Source organism: Taudactylus pleione, unplaced genomic scaffold (assembly GCF_031769625.1).
Source record: "Taudactylus pleione unplaced genomic scaffold, aTauple2 ptg000222l, whole genome shotgun sequence".
In the NCBI taxonomy this organism is placed as follows: Eukaryota; Metazoa; Chordata; class Amphibia; order Anura; family Myobatrachidae; genus Taudactylus; species Taudactylus pleione.
Genome location: NW_028284624.1, coordinates 574599 through 589138, shown reverse-complemented (window position 1 = coordinate 589138; position 14540 = coordinate 574599). Strand labels below are relative to the sequence as shown.

The 14540-nt window shown below is 41.1% G+C and overlaps 1 protein-coding gene across 2 annotated transcripts in view; it reads left to right on the top strand.

Annotated features, from left to right (window-relative positions):
- The window catches only part of MAMLD1 (mastermind like domain containing 1), a 179623-nt gene that overhangs the window by 35930 nt on the left and 129153 nt on the right, over positions 1-14540 (top strand). The gene's annotated exons all lie outside the window — the stretch shown is intronic.

Here is a 14540-nt window from a genome sequence, read left to right as displayed (position 1 = left end):
CACAAACGGCACTTCCAGTCAATCACTCTGCGGTGGGCCTGCGTAGTCACTGCGATCGCAGTGGCCGGTTCAGGCCTGCGCACTGCGATGCATGCGCAGAACGCAATTATCAGCCGATTAGGTGTGGAGTTGCAGTTGCGATCGATAATGAATCACGCCCTGAGAGTGGAGATGCTTTCAGAAATATATAGAAACACTGCCAGTTTAATGATCTTTAATGTGTTAAAGTTAGACGACACCATCTACTGGTACACTAAATGTTATTGTACCTGTTTAGTTCTCATCAGGTTTTGTGTGTTTACCCTGTGACCATAAAATGTATGTAAGCTTCATAATTGGATATGGATCCTTACAATAAGAGCAAATACAAACACTACATAAAGAAGATAGTAGATAAAATGCCTGTGATGGCCCCAGAGCTCTTCTTACACAGCCTGTCAGCTGTTGTGGAGTGATTTCATTACTCTGTAGTGTTAAACTAAGAGAATAAATCTCTCTGTCTTGGGAATGGGAAACCAATCCAGCAGTCAAAGGACAAAGCTGATAGACGTGAAGTGCCAGTGTGACGGTGCTGATACTGAAATGCCATTGCTACACTTGGATAGTACTTCTAAAACCACTACAAGTGTTAAATGGGAATTCATTGTACCTTTTCACAGTCATATGTATATTGGTTGGAAGATTTTCCCTTCTAGTCATATTATTGTTAAAATCTTATATATGCTTTTTCTTTTATTTAAATAGCAAGTTTAGTACCTCCTTTTTAGCATGCATCTGATTTTTCTTTGTAGCCTTTCAACAAATGATTTCCATTTTTGAAATGTATCTGGATGTGTGTAACATATAAAAAATAACAATAATTGTTACCACAAGTCCGCACAGCTCTCAATTTCACATGTCATGTAAAGACAAAGGGAATCTTAAATTATACAGAGCAGATGGAGCTCAAAATGGCATTCTAAAGCCTCTCTGCTCAATACACAATCACATACCAGGTCACTGAGGTTGCCATTGGTAGTCTTTGACCCTGTTCAGAATTATAAATCATTACTAGTGAGCCTCAAGAAACAAGCTAAGGAGAAAAGGTAAATACCAACCTTGGGGGTCTATTTATCAAATGATGTTTGCGGAATGCAAGTGTACCAGCAAATATTAAGTATCTTCTGAATGTATGTACAGTGATTGCAGGAGATATCACAAATAACTTCTGTAGTACCCCGTTTTCACTCACAAAAGCAGCCCCCATAAGTTTCTATCGCTGCTTTTTTACGGAGTTTACCAAGCTCTGGAATGCATGCATTCCGGAGCTTGGCCCCAGTAGCTAATGGCAGCAGACTATGCAGTAGTGCACCCAGCTCGTAGGAGAAGTGAACTGGTCACATTAGCAATCACTTCACTTCTCATACACAGCAGAGATGTTCTTTCAATCAATAATTTCATATTGCTATAGCGGCAATAAAAAGTTATAAGTATCGTGTCTAGGACCCGATTAATTAATACATTTGCCCCTGTTCTTTTAGCCTTCTATAGGGATTTATGTTAAATACGTCATCACTGCTTTAGGCCACCTTTTTAGCAGCTCTTATCAAATACAGCTTGTTATGGCTTTGAGAGATGCTACATTGTTGCCGGTTGTTTCTGATTTCCTAAAACTGCCTTTAAATATTTATCTCTTAAAAAAATGTCCTTTGTTTTTGTCCAACACTTATAATCTGTACATATTGTTCCTGCTAGATCGCGGGCAGGGAGCTGAGGGTGCAGGCAGGGAGTCTCTTTGCCTTCGAAAAGGGTTTGTGGCCGACCAGAGAAGGGATGTGCCCTTGTGACATGCCCCCAATTTGTCACACTTGGGGGTATGGCCAGCACTTACGGAGGTGCTGAGCTTTCCCCAAAGCTTTCCCCTCACGGGCAATGGAACATGGCATCTATTCATCCGGTGAAGATCGGTCCTCGCAACTTTTCCCACCAGGGGGACACTGCTGCCCATGGGTGGGGATGGCACAGGGCAGGCTGTTTTAGCGGGTGTGGCTAAAAGGGCACGGTGCATTTTGCCCCTTTAAAATCAGGCAGGGCGCGGCGCCCCACTGAAATAGCCTAGCGGGAACACTGTGTAAATATTTATTCTGTATATTAATACCTGAAATGTGCATTTCTATATTAAAGCGGAAACCACATAAAAAAAAATGTTTTAATTAAATCGCAAGTCCAGTACCCTTTCAAACATGCATCTTATTATTTTTCTTTGCTATCTTCTTTCAAATCATCCTTCAAATTATCTCCTTTCAAAATCTCTCTGGAAAGTAAACTAAAATTTCTGCCACAGTCAGATTCTGCACGCTCTCTCAGTACGCCATGTGATGGCAGAAGGGGAGAAGGAGGATGTCATAGTGCAGAGAGCACTCAGAGGGATATTTTATATGTCCCCTTCACACTAGATATTTTGCCATGTGACACTGGTTTCCATGCGAGTCGTGCATCAGAAATTGTTTGCAGCCTGAGAGGATTTGTTTTTTGTGTGTGTGGTGGTACTATTGATCTAGCAGAAATTGTTTCATTGTGGCATTCCATTGTATGCTGAATACAAATAAAATTTATAAACTGGATATGACCATTATATTGTGTTTACTAGGGTTCTTAAATATTGACACTAGGATATACACCAATGTCCTAGTGATTCATTGTTCCTGGAGGGACACAGCCAAAAACAGAGCAAGCAGCTGTTTTTATATCCAGTGGGGGCGATTCAATTGTTGAGTGGGTTGTGATAATTAATAGGCGTCCAGTGTTGCAATTCAATTGGTCTGGCTGCGCCCAATAATTATTGCCATCTTCACGGCCTATTCGCCTGGGTTTAGCAGTGTAAAATGGCTAAACCAGTCAAATGTCCTGGTCAGGATGCCCTAACTGCTTTTGGGGTGCCTTAACCACGGGTTTTTCACACATTGTTGCTCGCACCCTCCGCTATTCATTTTGTGATCTTTAAATATATTGCATGTATTTATTACAATCAAGGTGCCAGTACAGAACTTTTGAAAAAGCTCACCTGCGGCCTAGAAGCAAAGTATTCGCTACCGCTATCATGTTACTGCCAGGTTTGGACCCATGCAATCATCAGTGGGAGCTGACATGTAGTGATCTGATGGCTTTCTCTCTGGTGAAATACGCTACTATGGGCTAACGCCACCTGAAGATGATGTTAGCTACCAGGGCCGAGGGGCTGCTTTTGCTGTTGGAAATAGAGGGGCTACAGCAGAAAGCCCGGCAGAGGTGAAGATCCAACAGCAGCTAAGGTAAGTACAAAGTAACCTAACTCCAACCCCCCCCTGACCCTCCCTTAGGGGTGCCTAACCCTCCCCCCCCCCCCAAGTGCCTAACCCTAACCCCCCCTTCCCTGCTGCCTAAACCTAAGTCTCCCGGGGGGTGCCCAACCTTAACACCCACCCCCCTTCCCCTATAACACTAACCCTCCTGGGGGGGGTGCATAACCCTAAGTCCCCCCGGGAGCCCCTAACCTAACCCTCCCCCCCCCCCCGCCTGCGGCTGCCTGCGCCCGTCGCCCGGCTTACCTTTCATCGGGATGCTGGGCGTTGGGCTCCCAGCGTAGGTAGAATGACAGGCGTCGGGATTTTGACGCCTATCATTAGACCCTTGCCGGGTTTAGACAGTCAGGATGCCGGTGGTCGGGATTTAGACCTTCGGCATCCCGACTACATACCCCTACTTATACCCTAGGGATGCTTTCCTTTCTGTTTTAAGGGATTCCCCGATTCCTGAGTTTCATAAATATGCCTCCAAATTTGGCAGGAATACAATAGAAAGTGTGGCTTGACTTTGAGTACAAATGATATTAAAAATCGCAGTACACATTACAGAAGATGGCCAAAATGTACAGATAATAAGTACCAAATGGATTGTGGCAAATGTTCCTTTTTATCATTGCATGCAGAAATACCAAATATTTGTGCATCATTCCCCTTCTCAAACAGAGTAGCAACATTCTTCATTTTTATAAAATGAGTGCTCAGTACAATGTAATATTTATTTTACATCAAAGTGTAGCACTTTACATTTGCTTTAATGGGTGTGGCACAGACACATTTTTTTTTTCCCTTTAGGCCGATGGCATGCATCTTTAGAAAGATATATCGGACGATATATCGTCTATTTGCCCAACCTAAGGCACCTTTGTGTGTGCGTGAGTGTTCGTTCATACTGTTCCTGATTATGTATGTTGTAAAGCGCTGCAGACTCCTTGTGACAACATTTAAATAAGGAATGAAAATAATAATATATAAAGCCATGTACAAGGTGCAGGAGGTACGGTGTGGGCTTGGCTCCCACTATATAAAGCCGTAATCCAGTGCATTATAGAGTGGGCGGTCACAATTCATTGTGAATTGTGGGCCTGGTTCAGCAAGGATCACTATTGCAATTGTGTATGCCAGGGATGGGGAACCTCCTGCCCGGGGCCTCGGAATCATTTGGTCTGGCCCTCTGAGCTTTTTCTTTTTTTCTGCTAGCCTCATCTGGCTAGCAGGGTGCCTAGAATGGCAAACTGCAGCCAGAATCTATGCAGCAATGCCGCATGGAGCGTCCTTACGATGTTACAGATGGTCACACCGCTGCCCTTACAGCTCCCCAGGTCAGGCATTGCTGTAATCACCGGCGATTGTGGTCCCTGTCCCCGTGTGACGTCGCACGGAGGGGGCGTGGCCTGCACTGGGCCAATGAATAATGTTATATATATAAAAATGGCCATCGGCAGAAAATGGTTCCCCGCCCCTGCTCTAATGGATCAGTTTCCTGCAAGAGACCGGACCACAAATATACGTAAATGTGAGTCTTTTCCATCAATTGGCTTTTGGTGCATTCCAAAAACCTATCTTACAGCTGGAACAGCTGTTAAAATATTGAAATAATTTTGAGTGTAACAACTCAATTTCCAGTTTTTGAACACATTGTAAATGACAAATGACTGCATAAATGAGTTTAATCAAAGAGAGTTGTTACCGGAGTAGGAAATCTTTATAGTATATTTCATTTTCACTTGTTTTCTTCTACATAACAAACAGCCTTTAACATGTACACTTCTAAGTAAATACACATTTGTTGGTAACGCTGCAGGACAAACATTAGGACTTTGTACGCTCTCTAGGCACAAGGAAATTTTGTGTGTGATCCAATTTGAGTTCAGTATAATACATGAATTGTTAATACCTCCATTGTGCCGGAGTTTCATCTTAAGTGCTGATTGCAGATGACTTTTTCTTTTCCAATTGATCTAGTTGCTTAAGGAACAATGCTGTTTTTGTGTTCTGTGTATACTGTGCTAGTGAGGACTCCGAGATCCATTTCTATGTGTTTTTGAAGTGTAATTTTACTATGTTTTGGGGCAGGAAAGCATTTTTTTTTTTTTTTTTTTTTACCTGGCTATTACTATTCCTGGTAGACAGCCTGAGGTCTGTAACTGAGAGGTGTTCAATTACAAGAAAGGGGATGGGGAGGAGGGGAACCTGCTTAATGGCTAGCAGAGCTATGCACTTAAGCTAATTTACAACAGTAGACAGGTTTCCCTAGCACTGAAACCTAGGGTATAACTGTAAGTGTGAACACATCATTCTGACTTATCTCAGACAGCTTGTGAACATAAAATGGTTTAATATACAACCCTATTTCTGTTTTAACTCTAAATTGTCTGCAGTGTCTAGCATACGAAAATATGCTGAATTTGTTAACTTTTTTTTTTTTTAAATACTATTTTAGTAATTGTGTAACATAGCTTATATTTACTGGTAGAACAGAAACCTTAGTTTACAGTTTCGTGTTGGATAGACGTGTGCAAAAGCCAGACTTGCCGACAATCTGAAGGCAGCCAGGTCGGCACAGCGGGGGGCGTGACACTATTTTGGGGGGGTTGTGATCACGGCCCCGCCCTAGCTACTCAGTGCTGAAATTACTGGCGGTCCGGGACCACGATGACGTGATTCAGCGCAATTTGCGTCATCTCCCCCCGGACCACCCACTTATACAATGGGGGGGGTGCGGGGTGTTTTGGGAGAGTAATCAAGTATGGCAGAAGCAGATTTGAATTTTCACGCAAGTTAAACAAGGCGGCACAACATTTCGGCCATAGTCTTCCAGTTTCACTTTTTTTTTTTTTTTTTTGCCATTCTACAATTCATTTTCATTTAAAACTCATTTCACCAAATTTTATAGCCTATGAATAGAGCAATGAAGAACATTGCAGTGGAACAACGTGTGCCAAATATCTACGGCCTAACACCACCAGCAAAACACACTAAATTCTGCAACCAAATTTGGGGGGGTGCGAAATCATGACATGAGCAAGACTTAATTTTAATTAGAAGTGACTCTGGAAACACTGTAAAATGTGTCCAAAGTAATCTAAGAAGAAAAAAAATTGAAGATTCTGATATATAAGGAAGACTGAAATGTCGTCCAGAGCTTAACACTGTATTTATTTCAGTACATTATATTAATCCCATTGCTATGGTCTTTACTACACTACAGTAACTTTCCAATAAATGGCTTTTAAATCAGTAAAATATAATATTCCGCTTGGTCAAAGTCCATCAGGGAATTGGTTATAAAATAAATATGAATCCACTTAAAAAATTGAAAAATTGATGGAGCAGATCCAATCTTGTATACTAAACATTTATTTAAGCCGCTATACATAAAATATTAAGTAAACCAATTTCATTTCCATTAGCCAATAAACTTGGACGAAACTACACAGTGATGCCCAAGTGTTTAGCTTTGCAAATGTTGTAGATTTGCTCAACCATATTAATAGCAAATAAGAAGATGTCAATGTAATTAATTACAATAAAACAGTGCGGAGAAGATTATTAAAAGTAGTAATTTGTTATAGTTTTGTACACATAAGGATTTACTCAATATCCTTGCATTCTGAACCCGTTGGCAAGTTGCCTGTCTAGTGTTCTGCTATATGCTAATTGTATTGATTTTTTTTTTTCAAAATATCTATAAATCAATTTTATAAATTGGTCCTATGAAAGCCTAAGTACTTTCAAGCTCGCATATTATTGTTTTGCTATTATAAATAGGATAATAAACTAATGTACTACAGAAGGAGTTTAGAAGTCACACTTCAAATATTGTACTTTAGCAGTGTGTATTTTTGTATGTGTACACTTGAGTTTTGAATAACAATCACTCTAGACTATTAAGGCCAACAGGGGGTAATATAATAACATGACAGATGTCATCTACAGTATAATTACGGAGGGTATATTATATCTCCTGCCGCACCTGTTTGCAGGGTACCCATTTGATGTGCCCTTTCCAGGTGTTAGCATTGTTCCCCAAAGTCTGAGAGACTTTGGTCCATGAGGAGGATGGTTTCAGAAAAAAATCAAATATGTGACTAGAATTATTAGTTTTTATTTGTTTTTTTTCACCAGTGGCAACACAAGCCCAAATATGTAAGGGTGAGTACACACACCTGAATGACCGACAATTGTGCCGATGTTCTGGATGGTTTGCCCTCCCCCTGGACATTGCATGATTGCCGGTGCACACTTAAAAGATTTAATGAACGATCACTATTCCGCACTTAATTAATATGTACAGCCTCACATGCGATATTGTGTCATTGGCCGTGCAGCACAATCAATCACATGATATTGCATGCGATTGCGGGAGCGCGCAAATCGGGCATACACACAGCGCAATACGCCTGATTTGTTGTTCCAATTCTACGATTATCGTGCAGATGTTTACCTGGCCTAAGGGTGTAACTCATCAGAAGTTGTGATTATGCAAATCTCACTTTCCTGAAGTCTCCCTGTTCTGTATGTGGATGTTGCTTTTAATAAAGATAAGTGGAGAGATGCACCAACCAATCAGCTCCTAACTCATTTTACAAACACAGCCTGTAAAGTGAGTTAGGAGCTGACTGGTTAGTACTCTATCTCTCTCCACAGATGGATACATCTCCAAGGAGGTTTTGATTCAAAATAAAATTATTACTATGTTTTGCCAATAAAAATCAGTACAAATCTCCACCCTACTGCCAAAATGGCTACTGACTTTTAGCAACATACTGGCATTGCTAACAGGACCCTTGGTTATACTGTACACCAATACTGAGCAGCTGCCACTCTACTTACCATTATGAAGGGACCTTGGCAAATAGACTATGATGGCCTTATTGTCAAGCGTTCTCTTCTACCTATCTTTCATTGAAATTGGAGGCAGGGACCATGGCAGATTATTTGCTTCCTTTTAACCCTGGTCCTGTCCATATCCAGCCAGAACTAAAAATCACCTGAAGCGATGGAAGACTTTATTTCATCACATGATTTGTGCTATTTCTTCTATATAAATTTATCTTGACAAATGCACTATCCATTACACGTTAATTCAGGTAGCAGACTGCATTATACAAAGGGTACATACTTGTCTTTAGAACATAGTAGTCTGGTCTGATTTTTCTTTACAGCAACACCATTCACCCAGACAAACTTCAATATCTACCAATGTTCTAATGCTGGTACCTGAAAGATTGTATGAAGTTTGTCTCGGTGTCGCTGTACTGTGTTTATTGAACATTAGTGTAATACATACAATAAATGAATGTATGTTAAAATTAATCTCCTTGCTACTCCAATGTTTTTAATACATTTGATGTTTGGACAATCTGAAGCTGACCATTTATTTATTATCAGTTATTCATAGTGCGCACACATTCTGCAGCGCTTTACAGAGAATGTTCGGCTATTCATATCAGTCACTGCCCCAGTGGTGTTTATAAACTATGGACCTCATTCAGAGCCGCTCGCTCTGAATGAGGGCGGCCGCTTTTTTTATTTTTTATTTAAGCCGGCCTCCTTTTCTGCTCGCTAAGTTTGTGGGCTTGTGACGAGACCCTTGTGGTAGGGTCTCATCTGTCGCAAGCCCCAGTGAAATTCCGGCTATAATAGAGCCGGAAGCTCACTACTGACATCACTGGTGGTGTCAGTAGGGCCGCCCTCAAATGGCATGCGTTCCTTCAGGAACGCCTCCGTTTGACCAGCCACCCCCCTCCCCGCCTACAAAACGGGGCGAGCTGTCGATCAACATCAACAGCAGCCCCGTTTGTAGCGAGCCCCGGAGCGAGTGAATTTCTCACTCGCTCCGGGGCTCGTGCATGCCGCGCGTGCGCAGTGCCCCACCATCGACCCGCTTGCGAGCGGGTCTGAATCAAGCCCTATGTTCCCTACCACATGTACACACACCTACACATTTGGGTTATTTATTTATTTGATAGGAGCCAATTAACTTGCCAGTATATTTTTGGAGTGTGGGAGGAAACCAGAGTACCCGGAGGAAACCCACACAAGCACAGGGAGAATATACAAACTCCATACACCTAGGACCTTGCTGGGAATTGAAGCCAAGACCTCCGTGCTGTGAGGCAGTAATGCTAACCATTAAGATGACCATTTTAAGGCTGTTTCTCTTCACTGGACCTTAGTTCTGGAAGTACATTTCACTGTGGATGACAGAAAAACAATGGTAGATATCGGTGTTGTAGGATGTCCTATAATTATTCCAACTAGTCAGCAGTAAATTTGGTAATAACCTGACCCTTAGACATCTGAGACCTGCATGCCACAGTTGGGAATTAGCGCTGCCTACCCGTTCATGAGAATACTCACATTTTTACTTTAAGCTGGAGCACATCATGCTCTCAAGTGAGAAGTTGCCATGAAAACTGCCAGGGTTTACAAAGAAGTGAAAAGTCTGAGCATTTCCTACAATTAAATAGCCTATTACCATGACATAGTCGCTTTGCACAAACACAGCACTATTTGTTTAAAGGGATAACAATCTGCTACCGTCAGCTAAATGGGTTCTCTGTGATAAATCTAGTGGTTTATTTCATATTAGACTGTGAGACTTTTGTAAATTTGGTTGCAGTTTTGTGTCAACAGTTTTGTATCCATCCTATGATTACTCTCCTGCGTGGATTTGTATACTAGCCAGTAGTTATTGGAGAAAGCTCTCGGATACACTGAAGCTGGTATAGTAAGTGAGCCAGTGTACAGAAATCCTGCCGTGAGCTTTAAGTACGCTGTAGGCTAAATGTTGGTGTAATCCTCGATTTACAAACTTTGTTGTGGTTGGAATTGTCGTAATAAATCTGTACAATGTTCCCATGTGCAAAGTTTTAGCTTACTAAATCCAGCACAACCGCACCTATGGAAAATGCTTAAAGTGTATGCGACATAAATGTTTTATATACTGTGTTGTGTTACATTAATAGATGCAACCCTTGCCATTTTCAGATGGTAAAGCTCTCACTCCGCTAACAGAATAATAATCCAATCCTCAGGTACATGATCTCTAAATACCGCCTGAAATCTGCTGCGAGTGGATTTCGTTAGATCGATCCTTTATGGTCGTCACTGAATGTACAAAGCTTTAATCAGTGAGATAAACAATATGAATTCTGAACATGATGGGGAAATATGTGTGTTGGGTTCAAAACCATTCTGCTAGTTGCAGGGGATCTATATAATAATTTCATAAAGTCTGTCCCATCTCCTCAATGCGAGCACCTTGGAATCCAGATCGTTCTTTCTCCATAATGGCTCCCACTGCAATAGAGATGGGACAGATCTAGCACCGCAGAAGAGGAACAGGGATGGGATAAGTACGGCCACGCAGGGCGGAGAGGAGGCAGTAGAGCTTGGGGGAGGTTAGGGTGGAGCGGAGCCTGTTTGAGGTTAGAACTGAGTAGGGTTGGACGGATGAAATGAGCAGCAGTCGGGGGCGGCGGAATGGGTGGAGGCAGACTGAGGTGACCCGGAATATGATGGGCCCCTAGACAAGTGTACACAATCTTTTTAAAATAATCCTTTGAAAGATTAGTAACCAATTTAGTTTGAAACTTAGTAAAAAAAAATATCAAAAATTGCATAGGTCTAATTATATTTAGTTTTTCATACAGTTCATAAAACGCTTCTTGCATTCTTACACCAAACACTTGTTTATCATTACTGTATTGTGTGTTTATATCTGGTGCATTTTTCTAAATATTTGATTATAAAAATAAATATATTAAATCTAAAATATATATTGCAGAGTCCAGACGTACTAATCTAATAAGTGGAATTATAATGTGGAAATATTGCATCGATTAAAGTGTGTTTGAATTTTTTTTTAAATATTTTTACAGCTAGAATTAATCTCCCTCCTAGTGATATTTTTGCTGTGTACCAATTCTGTATTCCCAAAAGTGCCAGCGACTGTATTACTTCTAGTAAGAAACCAGCAATCCTAGCCTTGTGAGTAAGACCTGTTAGAGATTAATTGTACAGGATGCTTTGTTGTGGCAATAAACCCTTACCCTATTGAATAATGACAGATGTTCACTGCCCCTGAGAGATTGCAGGAGGAGGTTTTTTTTTTCTTTGAGAGGCAAATGATGATTATTAACCCGTTCAGGCTTTATATGAATGAGATTAGTTATCACATAAAATAAAAAACTGCAACAATGACCTCTGTAAGCCCATTTACATTTATAGTGCATCAGTTTGTAATGTTTGCCATGTTGCATAATATGTTTGCTGCAGAATTCTAATTTTTCTATGATTTATTTTGATTTAGAGGAAGAAAGGATAATCCCATATTCTGTGTGAATTATTTATAAAATCATGCTATATTGCATGTATGATATATTCATTTTAATCTTTTTAATGCATTTCATGTGATTTAGGGGTCTATTTACTAAGCAGTGATAGGAGACAGAGTGATAAGGTACCAGCCAATAAGCTCCCAACTGCCACCTCCCAGGCTGTGTTTGAAAAATGACAGTTGGGAGCTGATTGGCTGGCATGGCATCTTATCACTTTCTTATTACTTTTCACTCTGTCTCCTAACACTGCTTAGTAAATAGACCCCTCCATATCCATTCACTGCCTGAAAGACTTTTGATCACTATGGTCAATGACCAACTTTGGTAACTTGTGTCTTTTGGCTGAAGAGAATGTTGGGTATTCTTGGTCTACACTGGTGGAACTACAAGTGGCTTATTTAAAGCATTATCCTTGTCCATACTACATTTGCTATTAGGGGACTGCAGTCCATCAACTTAATGATCTAAAATGTTCTAAATATGTTTGATTGTGTGACTGGATCATATAGCCCACTAAGCACTTTTATCCTATATAAAATGTATACAACTGTGTATAAAACTATAAATAAATAAGTTCTAGTGTCATTTTACTGCTGCTTGAACAATGAGATCTGTACTTCAATATTTAGAATGTCAGGTGTTGATATCTCTACCCATCCTGGTGGCGCGGCCCGTTACACAGCCATATGTCATAATGGCCGCTGATACAGCTATAAGTCATGGCAGCAGTCCGTCCATCCCTGCCAGCCTGCAATGCTCAGTGTCTAACAAAGAAAAACTGTAGGCTATGGAGATTGTATTTCTGGAATGTACGATGCTTCTACCTGGCTGACAGAGGAAACAAACTGTTTTGCTGAAGTAAGCAGATATTATTGCTGGGTAAGGGCAATCGGTAGATTAGAGTGTGTTTTGCATGTCCTGTGGCTTTACATATTTCCTAGAACGTGTAAGGCCATCTTTGAAAGGATATTTGTCTAGATACGTTTTGTACAATGAATCGCAGCCTGGCGAAGCTATATGTGGGATCATTATAACACACAGAGGATAAATATACTGCTTTTGCTTGAGGCTGTCCTCAGGCTGTTTGTTATGTGCATCTTAGACTGTCACTACATCACAGGCTAGCTATTGCCCTACAAGCCTGTCTAATGGGATCCTCCGCTGCTGATTTCAGCTTACCCTGACCTACTTCTTTTCTTGTGTCCCAGCAAGCTGTCACTAGCTATCAGAGCACTGGGAGCTGAAATAAACACTCGCAGAGGAGAAAAAAGCTAGCATGTCTACGGAACATAATTAGCTGTAACTAGCTTGTCTACCTCCCTAGCTTTGCGCCATTTTACTACCGTTCTTCGCAGAGATGTGGTAGATAAGATGACATCACCAAAACAGTTGGGTGGTTGCGTAATAGAGTACCATCATTTTAGAAAAATGTTTTATCTGATGTAAAAAAAAAAAAAAAAAAATTAGTTCCCCTGGTAATTGAAACATTACAATATTTTGAACATGTATCATTTAAACTGTTGTGAAAAGCTGTAAAACCACTCCAGCTACACATAAAGGATTTCACAATCTGAAGTACATGTTCGTTGACAATAAATTACATTCTGTATATCATTTCACGTTTTCTTAATATGCTGTTTTATGAACATATTTTCTGCAATAGTGTAAAGAATTCCAATCAAAGCTAAACAATAGTATTAAGCTAAAATACTACTTACCTCTGTACTAGTGTTGACTTGATTATCAGCTTATACATTCCCACCTACAAACTTATTATGAAATATTTGCTCTTTGCTGTGCTCTTCAGCCATGTCTTCATATAACCTGGAAGCTGTTTATTTTTATTGGTCTTGTACTCTAATACCTGCCACCCAGCTCCAATCATTTTGTTGTGGACTGGGTGTTAGGTATTAGAGTATAACAAAAATAAGTATTTTTCCCATTTAATCTATAATTCCTATCTATTGACATAACTTGTGAGATCTTACAATGCCCCAGTTACTTGGAAACATGTATTTATACATTTGTAACCTCTGCTTCTTGGGCTGTATTACGTTATCTCTGGCAAAGTCTGTGTACCAGTTTCTTCTTCTCTTCTCTGTATTAAATGAAATGCATGAATGCTTAGGACGGGGAATGCCTCGGTGCTCGCTCACACACTTCTAGAAATGCATAATAGAACATAGAGCCACTTTTAATTGCCATAAAGACATCTGTGCTAACATTAGTATGTGTCCAGTATGTCTTTCTGTATATGGGATACGTTCAGTCTCCCAGCACAAGGGATGTCTGAGCTTAGAATACCGGCGCCAGAATCCAAACACCCGACTGCTGGCATCCGAAGGTAAGTAGTGGGGTTAGGGGGAGGGTTAGGCAGTAGGGGGGGTTCCTAACCCTGTCGGGATGCTGGCGTTGGGATTTTGACCGCCGGGATCCCGAGCGCTGGCATCCTGTACCCATCCCCTGTGTATGTATATGTGTGTTTATATATACATACACACACAAAGTTAGAAGTGGGCACTCCTTACGTTCAGATATGTGCAGAAAGGAACGTCACTCTGGAAAGAGTCTGAATGCATGAACTACTTGAGTTTATTTGGTGCAAGAAACTGCAACATTTTGGGCCTGCTCAGGAGCTCAAGCTATGAAGGGTCCTGAGCAGGCCAGAAATGTTGCTGTTTTTTGCATCCCTACGGTCACCATCAGTGGCATCCCGGCAGAGTACGGAGGTACAGATTTGTCCACATAACTTGGAGCCGTGTCACACTGTAGCGCCGCCCGCGGGTAGAGGACAGAAACTGCAGGCTGTTTAGCGAGGTGCCGTGCTGGAGGGCAGCGGGAACGATAGTGCTGAGTGTCTTTTCGTGCGACT